Here is a 25,290-nt window from a genome sequence, read left to right on the forward strand (position 1 = left end):
GCAATTCATTTGCAGTGGACTGGATGCTAGTGCAATCGTCCGATTAAGGTAGGTCCGGAGAGGTAAAAGTGGGACCCTCCTTAAGGTTAAAAAAAAATTTGGAACTAAACAGAAACGTCTATTTTTGTTTCCCCATAAAACGAAACAGTGGAGTAGTGGGGAACTGCTTGAAAAATTATATAAAAAGATTTAAACGTTGCGCACTACATGGCTCTATTACTATTTATACGCGCTTTTTTTCACGCCCTCCACCCCCTCCCCTTTTCTGCCCGACTGATTTTGCGCGCTTAGCCGATTCAACTTATATTTACGACCGCTTTACAGATATTTTGCTGCATTTTATGAAAAAACAAAAATAGACATTTTGTTGCTATGTATGTCTAGTCTCAAATAATGTTTTTAACTTCAATTAGACGATTACACAAGCATCCAGTCCTTTGCGAAAACATTGCAAAAAAATATTCAAACAGTGATTATGCAAAAACTATTCGTTAGACTGAATCAGGGTTTTGTACACATAAAAAACATGTAGATAGCTACTTGTGTGCAAATTTTCAGGGATTGCAATTAATAAATAGCAGAGCTATGGATTTTTTTAAACCATCGAATTTTCCGTTTTTCGGATTAACTTTGGTTTTAATTATCCGATCGGATAATTTGACCTTTTATTCTCTTCGTAATTTAGTTATCTACAAGTTGTCCAGTAGCGCCATTAAGATTACTACAGTAATTTTTATTTTATTTGCCAAAAATTATTGTTAATAACAAATTTGAAATTATTATTTACGAGTTCAAAAGCATGTAGCATTCATCTACTAACTGTTTTTCATATAATCGCACAGTTAGTTTCCGGGTATTTTTAGTTAATTTATAAGTATTATTATACTTTATTCGGCCCATAAGGGTTAGTTTAAGGAAGAAGTAAGGTTTTAAAAGTGCTATGATGCCTTATAAGATAATTGAAAGAAAAAATGATAACTCATTAAGAATAAATTATAATATAATATAATTTATTATAAAGACAGTAGTTTGAATGCCAAAAACTTTTTTTTCACCGTGCTAAAATATAGTCTTATTAAGGTCTTATATTATATCAACCTAGGTTTCCTAAAAGATTAACGATGTAACATTGGGCTTTATATTTTGGGCCTTACGTTACATTATTAATTAAACAGAACATAAATTAAGGAGGTTCAGCCAACTGTCGTAAAATGCAGAGAATGAACTGAAACCAAGAAAATATGTGAAAACGTCCCTGATTATTTTCGACATTAGTTATAGCTCAGACTAGATTAAAGTTTACTTCTAGTTTTGAGATTGATCTCAGAACTGAATTAAAATAATAATGTTAATAGAAAAGATTATAAATTGTTTTTAATTCATAAGTATAGGTAACGAAGAAAAAGGAGACAGCGTCGAAAAGCAAAAAAGTAAACGACAGAACTCGACCTCGCGGACCCGTCTACGTCTCGTGCTGAACATCTCACCTTCGCTTGAAATCGCTTAATTTCTCCCCTTGTCGCACAATGTACTATTTTCACCCTGTATACCCTGTTTAAGTAAATAATGCATCATTTCCATCTCAGCTACTATAAAATAAATTTTAATCTACATAGACTTGTTTTTTCAATTTCTCTTTTTATTTATTAATTAAAAACAAGATTTTGAGTCTTATATGTGCGTTTATTTCATCGAGAGAGAGAGAGAGAGAGAGAGAGAGAGAGAGAGAGAGAGAGAGACGATGATAATTATTATTATAAAAAACATACGTAAAAATGTAAATATAGAGATATAGCAACTAATTTCTTGCAAACATACTGCGAAAATTAGCATCGTTAAGCATTACTTACACTCAAATCGTACCACAGCTAAACCTCAGCTCTCTCATGAAAACCCACCCACCACTTACTCATCTCGAAGAATACAGAATAAGTGCATTTCGATAAAATCCTAAAAGTGCATCCCCGTAATTTTAAAAGAGCATAGGTAAAGGTCAGTTGCAGCAAAGGGAATAACAAAAAAATAACAAAATCAGATCGAGGGAAAGCCAACCAAGCTTTCTGTAGGATGGCTCTAGAGCATCATACTTGCGAAGTTTATCGATAAATCAAACAGCTGAGTTACACAAGCGTTGGAGCTAAGTTGCGAGATACTCGCGCATGTCTTGAAACACCAGGCGCGCATAATCAAAATGCGGCAGAACTAGCGCATTTACGAGTTTCTCTCTTAACTTAGACGAAAGATTGTTACTCTTAAAACGAAGTCGATAAAGCACATTAAAAAATAACACCTAGATTTTTAGTCGAGTTTACAATCAGGATATCGACTCGGTCGACGACTATTGAGGACATTTGGCTGATATCAGTGCGCATGTGGTGTTGCATAGCCAATTAACATCGCTTTAGTTTTAGCAACTTTAAACAGTAGACCATTTTCAGGTGCCCAATCAACGACTAGCTGTGCTTCCTTATTCAATTTTGCGATTTCTGTATCGAACGCTCGCGGGGAACAGTAAATATATATTTGCAAATCGTCAGTAAATAGCACGCATGTTGATATGCAATGCCTCAGCCTCGAAATAATAGAGTTGATATAAATCAAAAATATTACTTTTTTTTTACGTAATAGAATTTTAAAAAAGGGGATTACCACGTAATCATATGTTATTATGGTTGCATACCAATGATAAATTTCGAGATACTGATCAAATTGATTCTATCATAAGTGCTGAAATACCAAATGAAAATGAATATCCAAGATTATACGATATAGTAAAATAGTACATTGTGCAACAAGGGGAGAAAATAAACTATGCCAAGCGTGGGTGAGGTGTTCAGCACGAGACGTAGACGAGTGCTGCAAACACCTTTCCCGAGTCTAACATAGCTTTTATTCCCGTGTTGCACACCGTGGTTTTTCCAAAAAGGGCATGAAAGGGACTTTTTTATGCGTGAAAGTTGGGTAGAAGATCGTGAATTTCAAGTCGTGCACAAAAAATTTAAAAAATTTGAAAAAATTGAAAAATTTGAGAAATCAAACTAATCTATAAAATATTTGTTTAAATATTTTCATAAAGGTCCTGATACAGCTCTTGTGAAATTTTCAAATAAACATAATCCAGGTAATGAAGACAATGTAATCGAAAATAACGATACATATAAATATCATGAAATAATCTCTCCACTAGATATCTATGTGCATCTGAAGCTATATATCGCATATGGGAATTTTTACTACATAAGCAATCTTATGTAATTGAAAGATTAGCTGTTCATAAAGAAGATAAACAATATGTTTATTATCAAGAAGGATGTGAACACGGAATGATTGATAAAAATGTCCATTGACATCTCGGTTTAAATTAAATAAAGAAGATAAAAATGCAACGCAATATTTATATCACGAAATTCCATACCATTATGTTTTTAATAAAAAAAAGGAATAAAAGAAAAAAATGTATAAAACCTCTTATTAGTATAATGTATTTTGTAAATCCAAATAAGCGTGAAGCATTTTTCCTACGACTTTTACTATTACATGTATAAAATTCTTGTATATCAAGAAGTATTATTACTACTGATGAAGAATGAAATAAATGTTCGGCAAAAGCTGCAGTATTTAAGTTTCCAGAATCCATGCGTGAATTATTTGCATACATTCTTGTATTTCAAAGACCTATTAATTCGTTAGAATTATACAATGAATATAAATGTCACTTTATGGACCCGACATTAGTAAAAATTGAAGCAGAACAAAGAGTTTTGAAAAACATAGTAAGTATTTTATTATTATATGGATTAAGATGAAATGATTTCCATATATCTAGTATTGAAAATAATTACGATGATGAAGAATATAATAACGAATTACAAGTATGTGAAAATTTAGAAACATTAATTAATTCTTTGTCTACCAATCGAAAAAAATGTATGATCTGACCATTAATGCTACAATTAACAGTATAGAAAATGAATATTATTTTATCGATGGTCTCGGTGGTAGTGGTAAAAGTTATTTACATAACGTGATGATTGAATATTTAATTTCAATGAATTTTCCGTTCATTACAATGGCCTGGACTGGTATCTCTGCTAATTTATTAATTAATAGAAAAACTGTCCATAGTATTTTCAAGTTACCATTAAATATCAATGAACAAACGACGTATAATATTTGTGCTAATTCAAAATATGGTGAACATTATAAATGTGAAAATTATAATTTGGGATGAAATATCAATGGTTTCAAAACATGCTTTTGAAGCAATTGATAAATGATTTCGTGATATATGTAAAAATGACCTTCCTTTTGCAGGGAAAGTTATTGTAACATCTGGTGACTTTAGACAAACCCTGTCTATAGTACAGCATAAAAACAGAACAAAAATCCTTGAAACATATGTAAAAAGGAGTTTTTTATAGTCAAAATTTTCAAGACTAACATTAAGTGAGAATCTACGATTACAAAATCCAGATAATAAATTTAAAAATTGGCTACTTGCCATAGGTGAAAACAAAAATATGACTAAATATATATTGCAAAATAATATAAGAGAAATACCAAAACAATTTATTTGTGAAAATAATTTAATGACAGAAATTTTTGGACATAAAATTGATCCTAATAATTCAACATTATAAAACAAATTGATATTGTCACCGTTAAATTCTAATGTACTAAAAATAAATGAAAGTCTAGTTAAAAGAATAGATGGAGACTACTATATATACTATGGTGCTGATCAAATCCAAAGTGACGCAGATGACAAATTGACAAACACGATACTTACAGAATTTTTGAATTCATTAACACCTAATGAATTGCCACGACATTAATAAATATGAGAAAAGGTGCAATAATGAGTTGCTTAAGAAATTTAGACATTGATGGTAGTCTTTGTAAAGGTACAATATTGATAATCGAAGATATAAAACAATATGTTCTTACAGCAGAAATTATTACTGGAAAATATTCCGGTAAATAAGTATTATTGCCTCGTATCGATTTAGCTCCATTACTAGATGAAATACTATTTGGTATGGTTAAAAGGCAATTTCCAATAAGACTTAGCTTTGCTATGACAGTAAATAAATCTTGAAGCCAATCGTTTGACGAAGTTGGTTTATATGACAAAGTTGGTGTATTTAGTCACGGTCAGTTATATGTTGCATTATCAAGAATAACATCAAAAGAGAAATTAAAAGTTTTAAAATGACGAATATGCATACAAAAATAATACAAATATTACAAATAACGAATGTAAATCTAACTGATGTATTAAATATTGCTTGGCTAAGTAATCGCTACTAATAATACATTATTAAAACATTAATTTATATTGATTGGCTGAGTAATAGCCATAAATAATACATTATCAAAACATTAATTTTATATTGATTGGCTGAGTAATCGCCATTAATTATACATGACTGAAATATAAATTATACATTAATTGGCTGAGTAATCGCCACTAATAATACATTATCAAAAAATTAATTTTATATTGATTGGTTGAGCTATCACCACTACTAGTACATTACTAAAATTAGAATTATTTTTTATTGTCTAAGTAAACGTCATTATGATTATACATTACCAAAATTTAAATGATATATTGATTGACTAAGGTGTTTTTACAAATAGTACTTTACTAAAATACAAATTATGTATTAAATAGCAGTGTTATCTCCACTAATAGTAAATTCCTGAAATTTGAGATATTTTTTAAATAACTAAGTAATCGCCATTGATTATAAATAATAAAATTATAAACCATATATTGATTGATTATAAAGTAATCGTCACTGATAATACATTATCAAAACACTTAATTTATATTGATTGGCTGAGTAATTGCCATTAATTATAAATTGTTAAAATATTAAATTTCTATTGATCGGCTAAATTATCTTTACTAATAGTACATTACTAGAATTTAAATTACATATTAAATAACTAAATTATCACTTAAAACTAAATATCATATGTCATATTGATATTTGTAAATAAAATAAGAATTCAACATAATTATATTAAAATTAGAAATGTAAAATATTGGCCAAATAATCGCCACAGAAACTGTATTCAAAATACAAATGTTAGACATACAAAATAACGATTACTTATATAATATTTATACAATTTATTATTTTGTATCTCTAACATTTGTATTTTGAATACAGTTTCTGTGGCGATTATTTGGCCAATATTTTACATTTCTAATTTTAATATAATTATGTTGAATTCTTATCAACGATTACTTATCTAATATTTATACAATTTATTGAGTTTATTTTGTAGCAATATATCAACACTATCATAATTTATATATACCAAATCTTATTTCTAATTAATTTGTAATGCAGGCGTTATTATTCAAAATGTAACATTTAATAATTAACGACAGTCTCCACCCTGTGAAACGCAGAAAGCAAATTTACAAGTAATATTAATATAAATAATCATTTATAATAGTATCATTTCCAGGCTTCTTTACAAAAACAGGCACAAAACAAGATCATATCTGCACAGATGATTATTCGCAGCATTTCTTTCATCCAGACCAAATCTGCAAATTACGTCTTGTGATATGCGTTAATACAAAGAGCAGTCATCATTTCTTATTCACAAACAGATATCTTTTGAAAGCCAGATTATATCTGCACAGATAATTATTCTCAGCATCCCTTTCACCGTACTAAATCGTAGTCTCTGGCATTTTTGATTCCTAGCCACTGTTACCGTCTTTTTTATTTGTTTTTCTTTTTTCTTTTTCTTCTTTTTGGTTTCTATCTGCTACCATGGTAGTTCCATGTCTTGAGTGGCAGATGTGCTCTGAGGACTTCCCAGATCGACTACGCTCGGTTTTCTGCTCCGCAGACTTAGGGTAGTTTGTGTCTTCTTTCTCTCTATTCATGGTCGCTAGCACTGTTGCAAACCGTCATCCGCCGAGCAGAGAGCCCTAAAGCTGGCTCTTATGCTCCGAGCAAGATCTCTGATCGTGGGCTTCTGTGCTCCAAGCAGGTACTGCTTTCTTCGTTTCAGTTGATTTCTTCAACTGCCATATCACTTATAACTATTTTTCCATCAGGAGCCAAGTGCTTCTCCACCTCAGAGTTAGCCATACCCCTCCCCTCCCCAAATTCCATGGAGCCAGCATCGGCCACTTCGGAACCAACGTCGGGAGTGGGCTGTAAAAATTGATCGGCTTGGGGCAGTGTTATAATTAACTCACTATCTATATTTAGTTTATTTTCATAAAATATGCTCCGTGGACTAAACAGGCTAGGGGAAGAAACCCCATAGTTACTTATGGTTCACTTTCGCTCGACTTTCGGTCTACTTCTGATCAACTTCCGGTTTACCCTAACCCTAAAGTAGTTTTGGGGATGAAGTGAACTTATAGCCGGAGACTACCAGACACATTTTAATATAATAGAAGAGGAAATAGGAAGGATTGCAATACATTATAATTCTTATAATGTAATCTGTGTGTAATTGCAATATTATTATCACTATTTTCTCATCAACATGTGTCGTTTTGTCAAAAATCTATATGTTGTGGCATTCTTATCTCTTATGTATGACAATCTTTCTCTCGTGCAAATCGGTACGTGAGGTATGTCTGAGAACGGTTGGCTACATTCGGGCTTCTGGGTACGAGTTCTAAGATTCATTTAAAGCGGTACTAGTGGAAGGTGCCACAATAAAAGCACTCCAGGAAGAAGAAACCATTGAAGTAAGAGATCGGGACATGCTTACCTCAAAAAAGGAGGTACTAGAAGCACTACAGGAGAAAATTGGCGAGAAGAACATCATAGAAGTATCTACGATAAGATCTCTGCGAAAGACGTATCTGTATGGTGACACGCAGATTGCAGTGATACGGGTACCAGCTCAGATAGCGGCTAAGATCACTAAGCTACAGAAGATCAGAATAGGTTGGGTCAACTGTAGGATCCGGGTAGCTAACCACTAAAACGAGCCGTTCAGGTGTTATAAATGTCTAGGTTTTGGCCATATCGGAAGAAAGTGCACAGTAACTGAAGACAGAAGTAAACTTTGCTTTAAATGTAGTAAAGATGGGTACAAAGCAAAGGAGTGTAATAACCAACCCAACTGTGTACTCTGCAAAGGAGGCACAGGGGGAAAGAGTGACCATGCAGCTGGTAGCTATGGTGCAGTAAAATAGTGCAGTTGAATATGAATCACTCGCGACTGCACAGGACCTACTAAGCCAGTATGTCCGCGAGACAGGAATCGACATAGCCATCGTCTGTGAACAATACAGAGACATAGACAAACCATCGTGGGATATGGACAGTACTGGTAAAGCGGCGATATGGGCATGCGGAGACTCGACTTTCCAGGAAAAAATGACAAGACGTAATGAAGGATTCGTACGCGCTAAGGTCGCCGGCGTACACATTTACAGCTGCTATGCTTCATCCAACACGTCAATAGAAGAATTCAGACAACTGTTGGACCCAATAGTACAGGATGCTGTAGGAAGAAAACCGGTACTGATAGCAAACGATTTCAACGCCTGAGCAGTAGAGTGGGGCAGCCAAAGGACGAACGAAAGAGGACAAGCGCTATTGGAAGCATTCGCCCTCCTTCACTTGGTGTTAGGTAACCAGGGATGTTCTTACACATTTCCAAGAGGAGACGCAGGGTCCATCATAAATCTCATGTTTGTCAGCAGCTGCCTAATTAATTTAATTAGATCGTGAATGGAGCGATCATTACACAAATAGTGACCACTAAGCGATAATATTGAAAATAAGAATATCAAAACAGAGATCCAACGGGAGGGCAACGACAAAAAGAGTCGGTTAAAAAACAAAGGATTATAATAAGGAGACATTTTTGCTGGCTCTAGAAGAAATAGAGCTATTTGGATTTGCGAATGATAAGGTCGAGCAGGTAATAGGAAATATTACCCGAGCCTGCGACGCAACGATGCCAAGGAGGGCTTTCAATAATAGACGACCGCTAGTATATTGGTGTGGTAAAGAAATTGACGCGAGTGTCATCGAACCAAAAGACGGGAAATACTACAAGACTGGTCGAGGTAGAGAAATAGTAGACGCCTCAAACAAAGAAATAAAGAATGCTAAACAAATACTCTAAAGAAAATCCGAGAAAATAAACGACGGTGCTTTGAAAAGTTACAGGACGAGGTTGAGCTGAAACCCTAGGGGCGACCGTACCAAGTAGTAATGAAGAGATTATATTCCCCCTCCTAAGAGCCCGGAATTGCTGAACCGTATTGTGACCACACTGTTTCTCTTTTAACTGGAACAGCTGTCCCCGAAGCGAAGGCAAATGACAAAATCATTCCAACAGTCACCACAGAGGAATGACTAGCTGCATGCAAAAAAATTGGGAACAACAAGGCTTCAGGCCTGGATAGCATACCCAATATTGCATTGAAACAAGATATACAGGCACGCCCCAATGTCTTTGTGGACCTGTACAATTCATGTCTCGAAAAAAGACGTTTTCTTAATACTGAAAGAAGCAATGCCTGGTGCTACTACCAAAAGCAGATAAGCCACCTGAAGAAGCTGCCTCATACAGACCACTCTACATGCTGGACAAACCGGGCAAGACTTTAGAGCGCATAATCGGCGTTAGAATAAACAAAGTCATAAAAAAACAGGTGGACTGGCGGAATATCAATACGGCTTCAGAAAAAAACGCCCTACTCTTGACGCCGTAAGCTTAGTAGTCAACACCGCTAGAACTGCAATAAAAAGACAAAAATGGAAAGGAGGATCCAAGAAGTACTGTGTTATTATCACACTAGGTGTTAAAAATGTGTTTAACTTAGCCAGCTGGGGCAAGATACACGAGGCACTACGGGAAAAAGAGGTACCCGCATATATAAGAATGATTATGCCTGACTACCTAAAAGACAGAACCCTTTCGTATGACACAGAGAGCGGCACGAAAACCTAGCAAGTAACCGGAGGGGTCCCACAGGGGTCAGTGCTTGACCCATTATTGTGAAACATCATGTACGATGGAATACTTAGGCTAGAGCTACCCGAAGGGGCAACGGTTGGAACAGACTGGCAACAGACTGGACTTGAGCTTGCTAGCCATAAAACGGAGGATATTCTTATATCTAGTAGGAAGAAAATAGAGATAATAGCGCTGACAGTAGACGGACACAAAATAGACTCTCAGCCGACCATTTAGAACCTGGTAATCACCATGGACGGCAGACTAACTTTTAAGCAGCATCTCGAGAAGGTGAGCACTTAGGCAGCAAAAGTCGATGATGAACTATACGAAGGTTACTCCTAGCCAGTGTAACTACATCAATTATGTTATACGGTGCACCAATATGGGCAGACGCTATGTTAGTTAAGTCCAATGCACCAAAGCTAACAACAGTTTATAAGAGAAGTGCAAATTGTATTCTGACCACCACGCAAGGCTTATGCTTGCACGTTCACACACGAATCGCGCTCTTGCAGCAGACGGCGGGCCACAGGTCCAGGTTCAGTCCGCTGACGGCTGCTCTCTCTCTCTCTCTCTCTCTCTCTCTCTCTCTCTCTCACTTGAATTACTCTATTGACTCTCTCTCTCTCTCTCTCTCTCTCTCTCTCTCTCTCTCTCTCTCTAACTCGGCTCTCTTTTTTACTCTCTTACTCGCTCTTTTCTCTCGAGGCTCCTAATAGACGTCCGTCAGTGCTTCTGTCCTTGCCTCCTGGACTCCTCCCGGACCCGGTGGCAGCTGGATTCCTCGGTTGTCCCACGCCAATGTTGCTGGCTCCTCTGGTCCTCCCGATGGTGGACTGGTTTGCTGGCCCCTCTGGTCCTCCCGATGGCGGACTGGTTTGCTTCCTTCCTCTCGTACTGATCGGGATGGTCGCTGGCTCGTGCGAGTGTTAACACTTCCTAGTGCCAATGTGCTGCATCTGTAACTTACTCGCGCACTCTCGCAAACACAGGAGACTCTCCCAACCTCCTCTAATCGTCGACCTCGGGTCGACAAGCAAAGAAGAACACACGGACGCTCGCAAACGTCAACGAGCTCAGAACTGGCGGATTTCCTGCTGGTCCTCGCGCCGGTGTTGACGGTTAGATAGCCCGTTCCTCGAACTTAAGGACAGGCCGGCGCCGACAACAGCAAGACAACTCGCTTGTTTTTTTCCGCGCACTCTGAGCTTGGCTGCATCAACCAAGATTCCTCGTATCGACGCGGCTGCTACGTTTGCAACGTCGCAGGCAAAACAGCTGAATTAAACTGTTGCTAGACGAAGAATACTAGGTAGTAGATACAAAACGCTCCTCGGACTGATGCAGAGGAACGTAGGTCACAGAGTTGAGCTCTCACTCCCCTCCCCGATGCAGAGAAACGTAGGAGCTAGGGTTGAGTACCTCTAAGTGCTCCTCATACCAATGCTGAAGAACGTAGGTAACTGAGTTGAGCCCAGACTCCCTCACCCGATGCAGAAGAATGTAGGTGTCGGGGTTGAGTCTGTCTAGAGGATGGCTGGTCGATGCCGCTCAAAGTAGACGACCGGACGATGCTGCAGGAAGCAGGCGGCTGAACGATGCAGACTGGAGAAGACGGCAGGATGATGCAGCATGAAGAATATGAGTTTGATCCTGAACCCCTTATCACCATGGTGAATGGAGGAAGTATGGAAATGTCAATCTTCAAAGATGAAGCCAAAAAAGGCTAGTTAACGGATCCCACGGAAGTATTGTTCAACGATTGTACCTGTGGGGATCCGGTGCCGGAAGGCCACTTGTGCAGAGCTTGCTCTGCCTACTCCACATACAAACATCCCTAAAAGCGAAACGCTTTGCTTTTCACGTAAGACACTCGCCGATATTTAAAGGTTCTCTGATGAACACATACAAAGTATGCAGATATTCAAATATTGTTGATAAATTTATTAAACTGTAGTGGGGTAAGACTTGACGATGAGAGGAAACATTGTCTTTTTTTCCTGTTCTAATTACCGGTTGTGTTATTGGACGGTATTTTCAATATACTGACCATGCTTTATAGAAGAAATTCGTATTCTTATGGAACAGATCGATTTTTCAGATTCGTCAATTGCATAATCTAAATAAAACTACTCAGTTTCATTCGACTACTTTTATTGATCTGCTGCAGCAAAAAATAATGTTGAATTTTAATGACCATAGATTTGTGTATAAAAGATTTTAGGGATTCTAATGATAATAACATATAAAATTTATAAGTTAATAATACGATTAGAAAATAATAATCAACAGGACCTTTTTCGCAATAGCATTATTCCAGCTAAGAAAACAGACTAAACTATTCCTGATAAATGCTGCACTACGGGATAATACTTATTTAACATAGTAGATCGGTATTGATTTGTTTCTGTTCCTTTTTGCGTGTAACGGGCGTAATCTTCAGTCACGACAGTAGCAGCACTTCCATCTGTCTAGCAGCTATGGCTATGCCGGAGCCGGAATGGCAATACGACTAATTATAGCCTCTCGAACTGATGTTAGAGACTTGTGGATCTCGAAGGACTAGTTGGCAATAAACAAAAACACTCTGAACCGTTAACTTGAATTAATATGCCGTAAGAAAAGGCTTTGATATTTATTGAAAGATAGAGTGTATTTACAAGTGTTTAAAACTACGGAATAAATAACTGCGGAATAATAATAAATAAAAATAAATGAAGGCTACAGTATTAAAGTACCGACGCGTGAACAACGATATTGTTACGGACGACACTGTGAGGCGAGTACGTGCGCTCACAGTGTTTCGGCAATACGTGCTGAACTACACAAATCAGCGAAAGCGGCAGAACACCGTTCGCGAAACAGGCGGAGAGAGACAGAGTAGAAGCGAGCGAGCGCGCGTTGCCATGGCAACCTCATTGGTGCCGTGCGGGCTAGCGAAAACCGTCGAATTTTGAAATTAAGATGACAAGCTTCTCGAACCTTCTCGCTCTCTCTCCGCATATCAAACTAATGTTCGAACAACGACAGTCCCGCCATCTACGACATGTTGTACGACACTTATGACGGTTTATGTCGCGTTGTTGCGGCCTATAGTTTTGGAATTGTTGAACGACGACAGCGCCACTGTGTGCTCTCTCTTAAATAGATGTGTTCTTATCTAAATAGTTCTTAATTTTGTTACTATAAGGTTGAATGAGATTTATATTTATGGAGAAAATTATATCATTCTGTGCATTAAAAATATAAGCTAATGTATTTTAGCGATTTAATAATTTTAAGATTTTCCGTAAAAGCCATGGAGTCATGCTAGCAAATTGTGTAAGGAGTGAAGTTGCCTTCGATTACTAATAGTGTTAGTCTATAGTTATATTTATGAAGTTTATAAGTCGAATTGTTTGTCCAATTTTAATATTGAATTTTACACTCCATATTTAGTTAGTATTTTAGATTTTAGTTTGTTTCGACTTTTCAATTTTAAAGTGTAAATTATATTGCATATATTGTTGGTGCATAATAATATTGTTTGATATTTATTATTATCTCTGATTATTAGTGATATATGAGCGTGTATGTATATAATTTGTTGAATCGCACAAGTGTTCCATGTATGCGTATCCTGTCTTTTATAAAGTATTTCAATGAAATTATTAGATAAGTGATTTATTATAAATTAAAAACAGAAATTATTGTTTGTGTAAACTTTGTGGAATTTATTTTATTGCAGCAGGTTCTTTAATGTTTATGATGTTTGTAGCAGATGAATTTTTCTATCAGCCACTTGACTAGTAAAGTATATTATTTTAAATTTATTAAACTTAATCTTAATCTTGTATATAAATGATTTTATTGCATTTTATTGCAAAGTATAATGACATTAATATTTCATTATAGTCAAAAATTGCATAAAAATTTGTTGACGGTTAAAATTATGATTAAAATATTGTTCTTATTTTAATTTTTATTATTATTATTAGTATTAAATTTTCGATGCAATAATGATTGTTATTTATGATTGTTATAATTTGCTATGTATAATCTAGTTAGACTTCAATTAATGTATACAATGCATACATTACAATTCAGTAAAAGTATCTTGTTCAATATTTGTTTAAGAAGTCGATTCTGTGATGCAGTAACCATATACCATTGAGTTAATGATTTACATTTATATGTATTTTTATAATTATAAGGCATAGTGTTACGCTCAGAGCAAGCAACATTTAAGATTTATCGTTTTAGACTTTGTGTTTATATGCGGTAGTTGTATATGTATGTTATATACATCTACACATACATATATGCCGTTGATTCTCAGATGTATTTGTGATAAATGCATCGGGGAATCAACAATATTGGATTATATTTCCGGTGATCCGGTATGCCTGGGGTTCCTAACCTCACCCGTCAGCGCCAGAACCAGAGGTGGCCCCAGGGTGTCTGAAAAGTTCCGGAACGGCATGATAACATCCGAACTAACAAAGGTAAAAAAAATAAAAACACATGGTTGTTAGGATTTTTTCCCAGCTATCCGATGGGAACCTTAAATTTGACCTTGACCAAGTCCTTCAAGGTCATTTGAAGGTCAAATCGATTTTTTTAAATAGGACATCCTATTTTCGACCCCGGAAATGAAAAGAGCGGAAAATTTTACGTTCAAATATGGTCTAAAATATATTAAAATTTGACCATGGAAGGTTTGGACAAGGACAAATGCAGGTTTGATACGATAACTCGAAAATCAGAACTCGTAGAGAACAACATTTAAAACGTAATATTCATAATAATTATCCAGCTATTTGATGGAGACCTTGGTTTTGACCTTGACCATGACCTTCAAGGTCATTTGAAGGTCAAATCGATTTTTTTAAATAGAACCCTCCATTTTTGACTCCGTAAATGAAGGGAATGGAAAATTTAGCGTTCGTATAGGGTCTTGACCATTTTTAAATTTTGACTTTTGCAGGTCATGAAGAAGGTTCATCCCAGGTTCAGTTCGATAACTCGAAAACCAGAATTCGTAGAGAAAATTATTTAAGACACAATATTCATGATTATGACCTTCAAGGTCATTTGTAGATTAAATCGCGGATAATTTTGCGTCTTAAAAACGTATCCAATTTTAATCTTAACTTAACTTGATTGCTTCATCGCAAAATTCTACATCATCAACTAAAATTATTCCGATAGTCAAGCAACCCCATTGTTGAACATCCCTGACATTATAAATTTTTTAGTTATCATTATCTTACTTCTAAACTGCTTCAGCATAGTTTTCACCCCGTAGACTCAAATTACTCCACTTCTACTTTCACTTTTTAATTGCTTAAATTTTCTTGACACAAATAATAATAATAATAATAATAGTAACGTGTCAATTTTTAAACCTTCTATTAAATGGACAAGACTTGTTTAAATGAATAATGAACATTAACAATTTAAAGAAGGGTTCATAATAAACCATACAACTATTTTTAAAATTAAATTTTAATTTGACCATCAGAGATATTGTTAATCAAGAATTTCTAAAAAATTTCTTCGTTTAATCTTTTCAATCTCAGTCATCTTTTATCCAATTTCAATTTACCAAAGCTCATTTTTTATTTCTTAGTATCTCGTGATATGTAGATGTTGACAACATTTTTTCTGGAAAAGAAGTATTTCTCTAATTTTGTCTTGAAAATAGTGTTTTCTTGTTCATTGGTCATTTTTTTGTCGAATATTTTTCAGTAGTTAATTTGTCATTTTTCGCAGTCGTGCATATTTAATATCTGCATATAAACATGCAACGCCTTAATGAAAGAGAAAGAATTTCACTTTTGATGATGATAGGCTGGGGTGAACTTAGACGATCTTACGAAGATGCCAAAACTCTCTTCAATGAAACTTTCAGACTTGGCCTTACTCCAATTTCTAAATCTACAGTATCGAGGGCTGTCAGACGGTTTCATGATACAGGAAGTGTAAAAGATCGTCCTCGTTCTGGAAGACCGTCTACTGCAACAAATGAAGAAAAATCACTAGATGTCTTATTGTCACTCATAGAGGATCCCCATTCTTCAATACACAAAATGTCTCAACAACATGAAATAAGCAAGTTTTCTATTCAGAAAATATTAAAAACTAACAAATTCCATCCATTCAAGGTTAATCTTGTGCAAGAGCTGAATGAAGATGATTTTGATAGGAGAGTTGAGTTTTGCGAAGAAATGATGTCTAGGATTGTTGAAGATCCCAATTTTGCCTTCAATATAGTATTTTCAGATGAAGCTACGTTCCAATTAACTGGTACTATGAATAGGCATAACTGCAGATATTGGGCTCAGCAAAATCCTCACTGGATGAGCGAAGACAAAACCCAATATCCCGAGAAATTAAATGTTTGGGCTGGAATATTGAATAATCAATTGATTGGTCCCTTTTTCATAGAGGGTAATTTAAATGCAGCAAGATATGAGGACATGTTACGGATGCAAATCGTTCCTAGAATTATAGAGGTTACGGGAGCCAATTTTGAACACACGTGGTTCCAGCAGGATGGTGCAGCAGCTCACTATGGACGCAATGTTCGACAGTATTTGAATACTGTGTTCATTGATCGCTGGATTGGCCGCAGAGGTATTATCGAATGGCCCGCCAGATCACCTGATCTGACTCCTCTAGATTTCTTCCTCTGGGGATACTTAAAAGATCGTGTTTATAAAACTAAGCCACAAAATTTAGTTGAATTACGGCAAAGGATAATTGATGAAAGCACTTTGATTTCGGCAGAACACATTCAAAATTCTATTCATAGTTTTTATTATCGATTAGGTTACTGTCAAGAAACCGAAGGTCATCAGTTTGAACATTTGCTAAAATAATTCTTTCCTTAATTGGTCGGACTGAGTCTTGCCTTAACTGGTTGGACAAACCCAATAACCCAAGTCTTGCCTTAACTGGTTGGACAAACCCAATAACCCAAGTCTTGCCTTAACTGGTTGGACAAACCCAATAACCCAAGTCTTGCCTTAACTGGTTGGATAACACCAAGTCTTGCCATAACTGGTTGGACAACACCAAGTCTTGCCTGAATTGGTTCGACAGATTCTTGCCTCAATTGGTTGGAAAAACCAAGACCTGCCTTGATTGATTAAACCGCATCTAACCTTAAATGGTTGGGCCGAGTCTTATCTTAACTGCTTGGATAACACCAGGTCTTACATAACTGGTTGGACAACAACAAGTTTTGCCTTAATTGGTTGGATAGATTTTTGCCTTAATTGTTTGGAGAAAACCAAGAACTGCCTTAATTGACAAAAAAATGGGTGGTCCTATTTAAAAAAATTAACCTTCAAATCATCAGGAGGGTCATGGTCAAGGTCAAAACCAAGGTCTCCATCAAATAGCTGGATAATTATTATGAATATTACGTTTTAAATGTTGTTCTCTACGAGTTCTGATTTTCGAGTTATCGTATCAAACCTGCATTTGTCCTTGTCCAAACCTTCCATGGTCAAATTTTAATATATTTTAGACCATATTTGAACGTAAAATTTTCCGCTCTTTTCATTTCCGGGGTCGAAAATAGGATGTCCTATTTAAAAAAATCGATTTGACCTTCAAATGACCTTGAAGGACTTGGTCAAGGTCAAATTTAAGGTTCCCATCGGATAGCTGGGAAAAAATCCTAACAACCATGTGTTTTTATTTTTTTTTACCTTTGTTAGTTCGGATGTTATCATGCCGTTCCGGAACTTTTCAGACACCCTGTATATGCCGTTGATTCTCAGATGTATTTGTGATAAATGCATCGGGGAATCAACAATATTGGATTATATTTCCGGTGATCCGGTATGCCTGGGGTTCCTAACCTTACCCGTCAGCGCCAGAACCTGAGGTGGCTCCCCGGTACTGACAGATAGAGCATCACTCGCGGAAATAGCGCCAATGCGAGCCAACAGAAACCCTGGGTCGCTGTTATATCGGCAGGCACGACGCACAGTGGGAGAAAATGGACAAAATTCGAGCCACGCGTTATTTTTAATCGTAGAGCCATGATTTTTTTTAAACTCTTTAAAAAAGCATCAAGTTTAAGCTACAGGTGCGGAAATTATTGTATCACCTTACCCTACACCCATGCGACCCCTAGAAACCATCCACAAGCAGGCTAACTAGCCTAACCCTGGGAACAGCGAGTATAATCGCTTAATTTTTTCTTAAAATAATAAAGCCACACACCACAAGCCAGCTAACCACCTAACCACTCACCTCCCTACCCCTAGACACCACCCCTACCAAACCGCAAGCAGGCTAACTAGCCTAACCCTGGGAACAGCGAGTTAAATCGCTTTATTTTTTCTCCAAATAATTAAGCCACACACCAGAAGCCAACAAATCACCTAAATACTTACCCCTAAGGCCTATAAACCACCCCTACCAAACCACAAGCAATAAAACATGGTTTAAAAAAAAATCTTTATTCCTGTCGATTTTTCACATTGAACTCATTTAAGATTTAATATTTAGAGCGAAGAAATCGTGTCCTCGAGACTTAAACTTCAGTGTCATAGTTTAAATTTTGAAAAAAAAAGCAAAAGCACATAAAATTGCGGCTAACACGGGAAAATCGTGAAAAATTTCCAGAATTTTTTTACTTAAGAATGATAGACTTTAGAAAAAAATTTACTGAAGAAAAAGTTCTTAGATTAAATAAAAAAATACGTTGAAATTCTATCAGAATTTTTTGAAGATTTCTCGAATTTATTATATTATGGTATAATTTAATATAATTATTGATCATACGAGTGTTTGATGGTTAAATGTTTATTTTTGAATTTATTAGATTATAGTATAATACATACAAATATTGATCATACGATTTTTCGATGGCTAAATGACAACCTTGACGTGGTAAAGAGGCTTAAATCTGTTTCAACGCAGATGACTAATAGCAGTTCATTCAACAATTACAGCTAACAAATAATGTGACTAATTTACTTGTAATAATGTCTTGAATTACGTGGTTATACGATTTTGCATGTTTCCGGTCTGGCCTATGGAATGGGTTTTTATTATTTTTAGAAAAAATAAAGCGATTTAACTCGCTGTTCCCAGGGTTAGGCTAGTTAGCCTGCTTGTGGTTTGGTAGGGGTGGTTTCTAGGGGTTAAGTGGGTTAGGGGTAGGTATTTAGGTTATTAGCTGACTTATGGTGTGTGCCTTAATTAATTTAAGAAAAAATAAAGCGATTTAACTCGCTGTTCCCTGGGATAGATGAGTTAGACTGCTTGTGGTTTGGTAGGGGTGGCTTCTAGGCGTCGCATGGGTTTAGGGGAAGGCGATACAATAATTTCCGCCCCTGTAGCTTAAACTTGATGCTTTTTTAAAAAGTTTAAAAAAAATCATGGCTCTACGATTAAAAATGACGCGTGGCTTGAATTTTGTCCATTTTCTCCCACTGTACGTCGTGCCTGTTGCTGGTGACGGCACCAGGAGGCTTCGCGTCGTCCTCGGGAATACGAGAAGATCTGCGCGCGATAGCCATGAGGCCGCAACTGACCGTTTCGTACGAGTAGGTAAGCGCCGAGCCGCGAGCATATGGCAGCCGCGATAGTGTATAGCCGCGGAGAGAGGGAACGCGCGCGTGAGCCTCGGCGATAGAGAGAGAGAGAGAGAGAGAGAGAGAGAGAGAGAGAGAGAGAGAGAGATTAGATTAGATTAATTGCTCTTTATTTTTGTACATTTTGTTGTACATATAACAAATATAGTGTATTATGATAAAGGAATAAATAAAATTTGTGTAAGTGTATATAGTATAAGGTGTGTGTGATGTTGAGAGATGACATGAGATGAAAGAGAATGTATTTATGTTTGTGCGATGTTTATGTGTTTTCCAAATTAAAGAAATAATTTTTAGCTGCTTGTTTGAAGTGTGATATGGATAGTGTGTCGCGAAGTTGAGATGGAAGGCTGTTCCAGAGGTAGGAGGCGCTGATGAAAAATGAATTCCTCAGCGTCTCCGTCTTGAAGGACGGGATGTCCAGTGGAGTCACCTCGCCCCTGACAGGCCTGAGTGCGACGTGGAAGTCAAAATAGGCTAGTAGATAAGCTGGTATTGAGGTGTTGAAAATTTTTCTAAGAAAACAGGCCATGAAGTACTTCCTACGTCCGGCGGTGGTAAGCCATTGCAGCTCACGCCTGTAAGGGGAGATGTGCTCGTCCCTCTTTACACCATAGATGTATCGGATTCCCGTATTGACAAGCCTCTGCAGTTTTAAGTCAAGCTCTTGAGTCAGGTCGCAGTAAACAAGTGAGCAGTAGTCGATGAGGGGAAATAGGAGTGCTTGCACCAAATGTTGGCGCAACCTGAGGCTAGTGCTCTTCCGAAAGAAATATAGCCGATACATTAAAGAGTGAGCACGTTTACAAGTTTGTGTAACGTGCTCTTTCCACGTAAGTTTTGAGTCAAGCACCAGCCCCAGGTTGCGCACAGATGATTCAAAGTTGACCTGGGCCCCCCCTATATTTATATAGGTGTTAGCAGTAGAAGGTAGAGCATTGATATAGTAGGGTGAGCCCAGGACGATCGCCTTAGTCTTACTAACATTCAGCTTAAGTCTGTTTAGTGCTGCCCAGCCCATTATCCTCTCGGCGTTAGCACTCATCTTGTCAGAACAGGAATCGAGCTCCTCAAGGGGGCATTGACAGTAGATTTGCAGATCATCCGCGTAGACTAGATGGGATACATCTGAGTCAAGGCAGAGGCCAATGTCATTAATGTATAACGCGAACAATAAGGGGCCCAAGACTGACCCCTGTGGGACACCGGTGTTTAGTGGTAGGAATGTAGAGAGTTCGTTGTTGTCACCAATGACGGCCTGTTCTCTACCAGAAAGGTAAGATGCAAGCCAGCGGATAACCTGCTTGGAGAAGCCGAAGGAGGGTAGCTTTCTGAGTAGCCTGACGTGACACACTGTATCAAACGCCTTGCTAAAATCAAAAAGAAGCAGAAGGGTGACCTTCTTCCTGTCCATTCCAAGCCTGACATCATCAGTCAGCTTAATCAAGCCGGACTGCGTGCTGTGGCCAGTGCGAAAACCAGTTTGGAAACTATCAAGATAGAGTCTAGTTTCAAGGTATTCAGAGATTTGATTGTGCACCAGCCACTCCAGCGCCTTGGATAGAAAGCAAAGTAGGGAAATCGGTCGGTAGTCAGTTACAGCTGTAGGAGAGTTGATCTTGTTTAATGCTCTTACGAGCGATGATTTCCAGGCAGAGGGAAAGCATGCCTCACTCAAAGACAGGTTGAAAATTTGACAGATTAAAGGAGTGAGTATTGGTAGTGCTTTAGAGATTACAACCTGTGGGATGCCATCGCTTCCCCTGGCCTGGGTATTGAAATGTGAAACTGCAGCTAACACGTCCGATTCTGTGATGGCCCTGAAGATAAAGTGTTCAGGGAGGTCTAGACACTCGAGGGTCCGCAGATACTCCTCGACAGATGGAGCTTGAGGGTCATTTGAGATGGAACTGAAGTGTTCGTTGAGAGCATCTGGAGAGAACCGAGCAGGTGGAGAAGATTTAGAGGTGGTAATGCCAAGATTTTCAAGTTCTCTCCATATCTCTGCAACGTCGGTTAGAGTAGACAAGCGTGAATAATAGTAATTCAGCCTGGCTTCCTCGACCCGTTGATGAGCGTCATCCCTTGCGATTCTATAAAAGTATAGATCCCAAGGTAGACGACTTCTGCGAAAACGCCTGTAGAGCCTATTCCTTTCAGTTAAAAGGTCACGAAGAGCCGCGGTGAACCACGGGTGACGTTTACGTCCAGGTGTCACAGTCTTTAATGGGGCGAGATGATTTATGGCTTTTGTGATGTTTTCGTTGAGGATGGTGATGCATTCGTCAAGTGATGGTGTGGTGAAGGATGACCAGTCGCATGCGCTAAGGAAGTCCCTTAGCTTCTCAGCACAGATTCCTTTGTAGTTTCTGTAAGTGTAGGTATTAGGTACGTAGCGTGGAATCTGTACGTCGAGAGAGAGAGAGAGAGAGAGAGAGAGAGAGAGAGAGAGAGCCGCGCAGCTGACTCGTGTACAGTAGGCGTTAAGGCGCGTCGACACTCGCGAGCGTCGTTGGAAAATATGGTGCGTCGCCACTAGCAGTTTCCGTACTATTCGTTATCGTCGCGAATGACCGCGTTAGGTAGCGTCAAGATGAGACAATAGTGCCAATTCGTAATTGGCGCCGCAGGACGCCATTAATATTCATTATGACTCGCATTCTTTCGCGTGGGAGAAATAATATATAGAGTGCGTTCCGAATGCGTCTTTTCCGGGACGCGCAAGGTCTCGCGCCGCGATGAAGCTTCCTCAGCGTTCAATTCGTCGTCAACCCTGGAGCCGAACAGTTGGAGCAGTCGAAGTAGTAGTCTGTAGTTGTAAAGTCGTAGAGTCGTACGTATGGAATTGTCGAGTCGCGAGTTCGTAGAGTCGCGAGTATTCGCTTAAATCACGAACGAAGTTGTCACGAAGGAGATCGCGTATTTCTCGTCGGTTTGTTCTTGTACGAACCGCGCAAAATAAGCCAACAAGTATTGTCCGTTTCGGTTAGATGACGCGATCGCGGAGTCTGGATGGAGAGAGGTAAGGCGAACGGGACAAATGGTATTTTGGATCGTGGCGCCAATAAGTCGAGGACTAAATAATAGACTCGCAAATCCGAAACGCGAAACAGATAGCGACAATATATCAGAGAACTCTGGATAGCGCCGGCATCAGGCCATTACGACCGAGGATTCCTTCCTCCTATCATTACGCCACAACGGGCCTCCGAGTCCCGATTGTTCTCGTGATTTTCAGGAAACCAAGGGATTGAGACCAAGGTCCACGATTAAAATCCTAGACTTCGCGTTTCCCAGGATTTCCTACAGAGGCGAGTTGTCAATCGCCATCTTGGTCGAGCCGCGTCGGTTAAAAGGACGCCACCGCCATTTTGGACCACTGAAGTGTTGATATCGCGGAGAAGTACTGAATAAAGTGTTGAATTGGTTGTTTTTGGAGAATATTGAGAAGTCGCGTGATTATTAAAAGTCTTTAATCGAATTTAGGAGTCGCGTTTTGAAGCACAGACAGATTCTCGTACTACTGAAGGTAAATCGCATCCTCGCGACTAATAGTGCCGTAATTATGAAGTAACATTGACCGCCGTTTGGCGATAATACGAAAGCCTAAATCAATCATCAACCGTAACAAATCTTTGACCGTGGGAAAACATTGTAACCATATCTAATACACCCGGGGGTTGAAGAATATATTATGACATTTTTGTACAGCATAAACAATATTGAGTGACGATTATTTCAACCATTAGCCACGCCAGGCATACCTGTTCCTAGACCTACACGTTGTCCCCTTCTGTAGATGTAAGAGTCCGCGATAAATCGTGATAAAAGCAATATATTTATATAAGTGATTTGCTGCTGTCAGCTATAGCAGGGCAGCACAAATTTTGTGTACGACATGACAAAGTAGTCTTGACATATGCAAACCCCTACCGTTCACAGGCTTACAGGATACGGGCTGTGCAATATTATTTTGTGATGATACGTGTGCTTTTAAAAAAAGGAGTTATAAGATAGTAACAGGATTACAAGATTCACGAAGACAGAAGAAAGAGAAGGTTTAGTCAGAAAAAGGGTAAAAGGAAGTAGGGTAAAAACATCCTAAAAATTTAGTCTACGCATGGTGTACAGTTTAAGTGAAAAAAGTTAGTTCAAGCAAGTATGTGTAATATAAGGATATTTTGAAAATTTAGTCTAAGCGTTGTGCAGAATATCGTATATTCAGTTTATATAGTGAGTTTGAGTGAAAAATGATTCAATCAAGTATGACATGTAATATAAGGTTTTTTTTTAATTTAGGCTAGGCGTATTGTAGAATATAGTATATTCAATATACATAGTGAGTTTGAGTAAAAAATTTTGATTCAAGCAAGTATGACATGTGATATAAGGTTTTTTAAAAAATGTAGACTAGGCGTCGTGTAGCATATAGTATATATATATATATATATATATATATATATATATATATATATATATATATATATATATATATATATATATATATTCAATATACTATATTCTACACGACGTCTAGCTTTATTATATTTATATAATATTGGATATGATCTATTTTTTATAATGAACTGACTGAACTAAAAAAAAAAAGAATTAAAAATTTTACCAATTGATACTATTAATTTTAATTATTTTGTTGAAGGAGCTATTTTCTTAATAAAATACTATGGTACTTACCAGAACGAGGGGTATAAAAGAAGATTATCGTACATGAGCGGTTAACAGTGAGTTAATTAAAACACTGCCCCAAGCGGGTCAAGCTTTTCAGCCCACTCCCGACGTTAGTTCCGATCGGGTGAAAGCCCCGGTGGCCTATGCAGGCTTCATGGATGTTGGGGGGAGCCAATTAACTCAAACAAGACAGGAGGTTATAGAGGTGGGTCACCCGGCCCTCAAAGGAAGATAAGCCTCAAGTGACGCATCAGGATGTAATGGGGTCATAACCAGGGGAATGCACGAGTTATGATCTAAAATTCAGACAGCAGATCGTGCGGAAGAAGAGTTGATAGACAAGATTCAGAACCATCTGGACAAGATGGATGCTGTAGTAGGTCCAGCCAAAAACATTCACAAGAGTGTTAAGGATGACATGAGGAAGGTCATGTCTTTCTGGAAACGGCTCATCAGCGTAAGAGAAACGTCGAGCAAGACCAAGTCTAGATTTGGACTAATGATGTCAAATAACTCACAGACCTCGCTGAACTCAGAAGAAAAACGGGAGGTAGAAACGCCAAGGAAGAGGAAGGAACGGTCTCCTACACAGAACGAGACCAATAAGAAAAGAAAAGAAGAGGACAAGACGCCAAAGCATGGCCAGAGTGCGCCACTAGCGACAACTTCCAGCACTACTCAGTGCCCACCACCCACAACAGAGACATTACCACCCTGGAAGGGGGGGAAACAAAAAAGAAAAATAAGGCACTAGAAAATCTAAACCGCCAAGAGCAAGACCAACCCAACCAGAGGCTCTAATTATAAAAGCTAGCGACGGGAAGTCCTACGCTGATATCCTGCGAAAGATGAAAGTAGACCCAAAACTGAAGATGCTACGGGATAGCGTAAATAGGATACGCAAAACGACGGTTGGTGACCTAATTTGGAACTCCAACGCACATCAGAAGGGAAGGCAACGGAACTTCGACAAGCGGTGCAAGAAGTGCTAGAAGAGGGTGTCACCGTAAGAACCCTACAAGATGTAGAG

At 37.8% G+C, this 25,290-nt stretch overlaps 1 protein-coding gene across 10 annotated transcripts in view; it reads right to left on the reverse strand.

Moving 5' to 3' along the window:
- The window catches only part of LOC100679705 (nuclear pore complex protein Nup98-Nup96), a 429,239-nt gene that overhangs the window by 63,111 nt on the left and 340,838 nt on the right, over positions 1–25,290 (reverse strand). The window lies entirely within an intron of this gene.

Source organism: Nasonia vitripennis (assembly GCF_009193385.2).
Source record: "Nasonia vitripennis strain AsymCx chromosome 4 unlocalized genomic scaffold, Nvit_psr_1.1 chr4_random0003, whole genome shotgun sequence".
NCBI classification, from domain to species: Eukaryota; Metazoa; Arthropoda; class Insecta; order Hymenoptera; family Pteromalidae; genus Nasonia; species Nasonia vitripennis.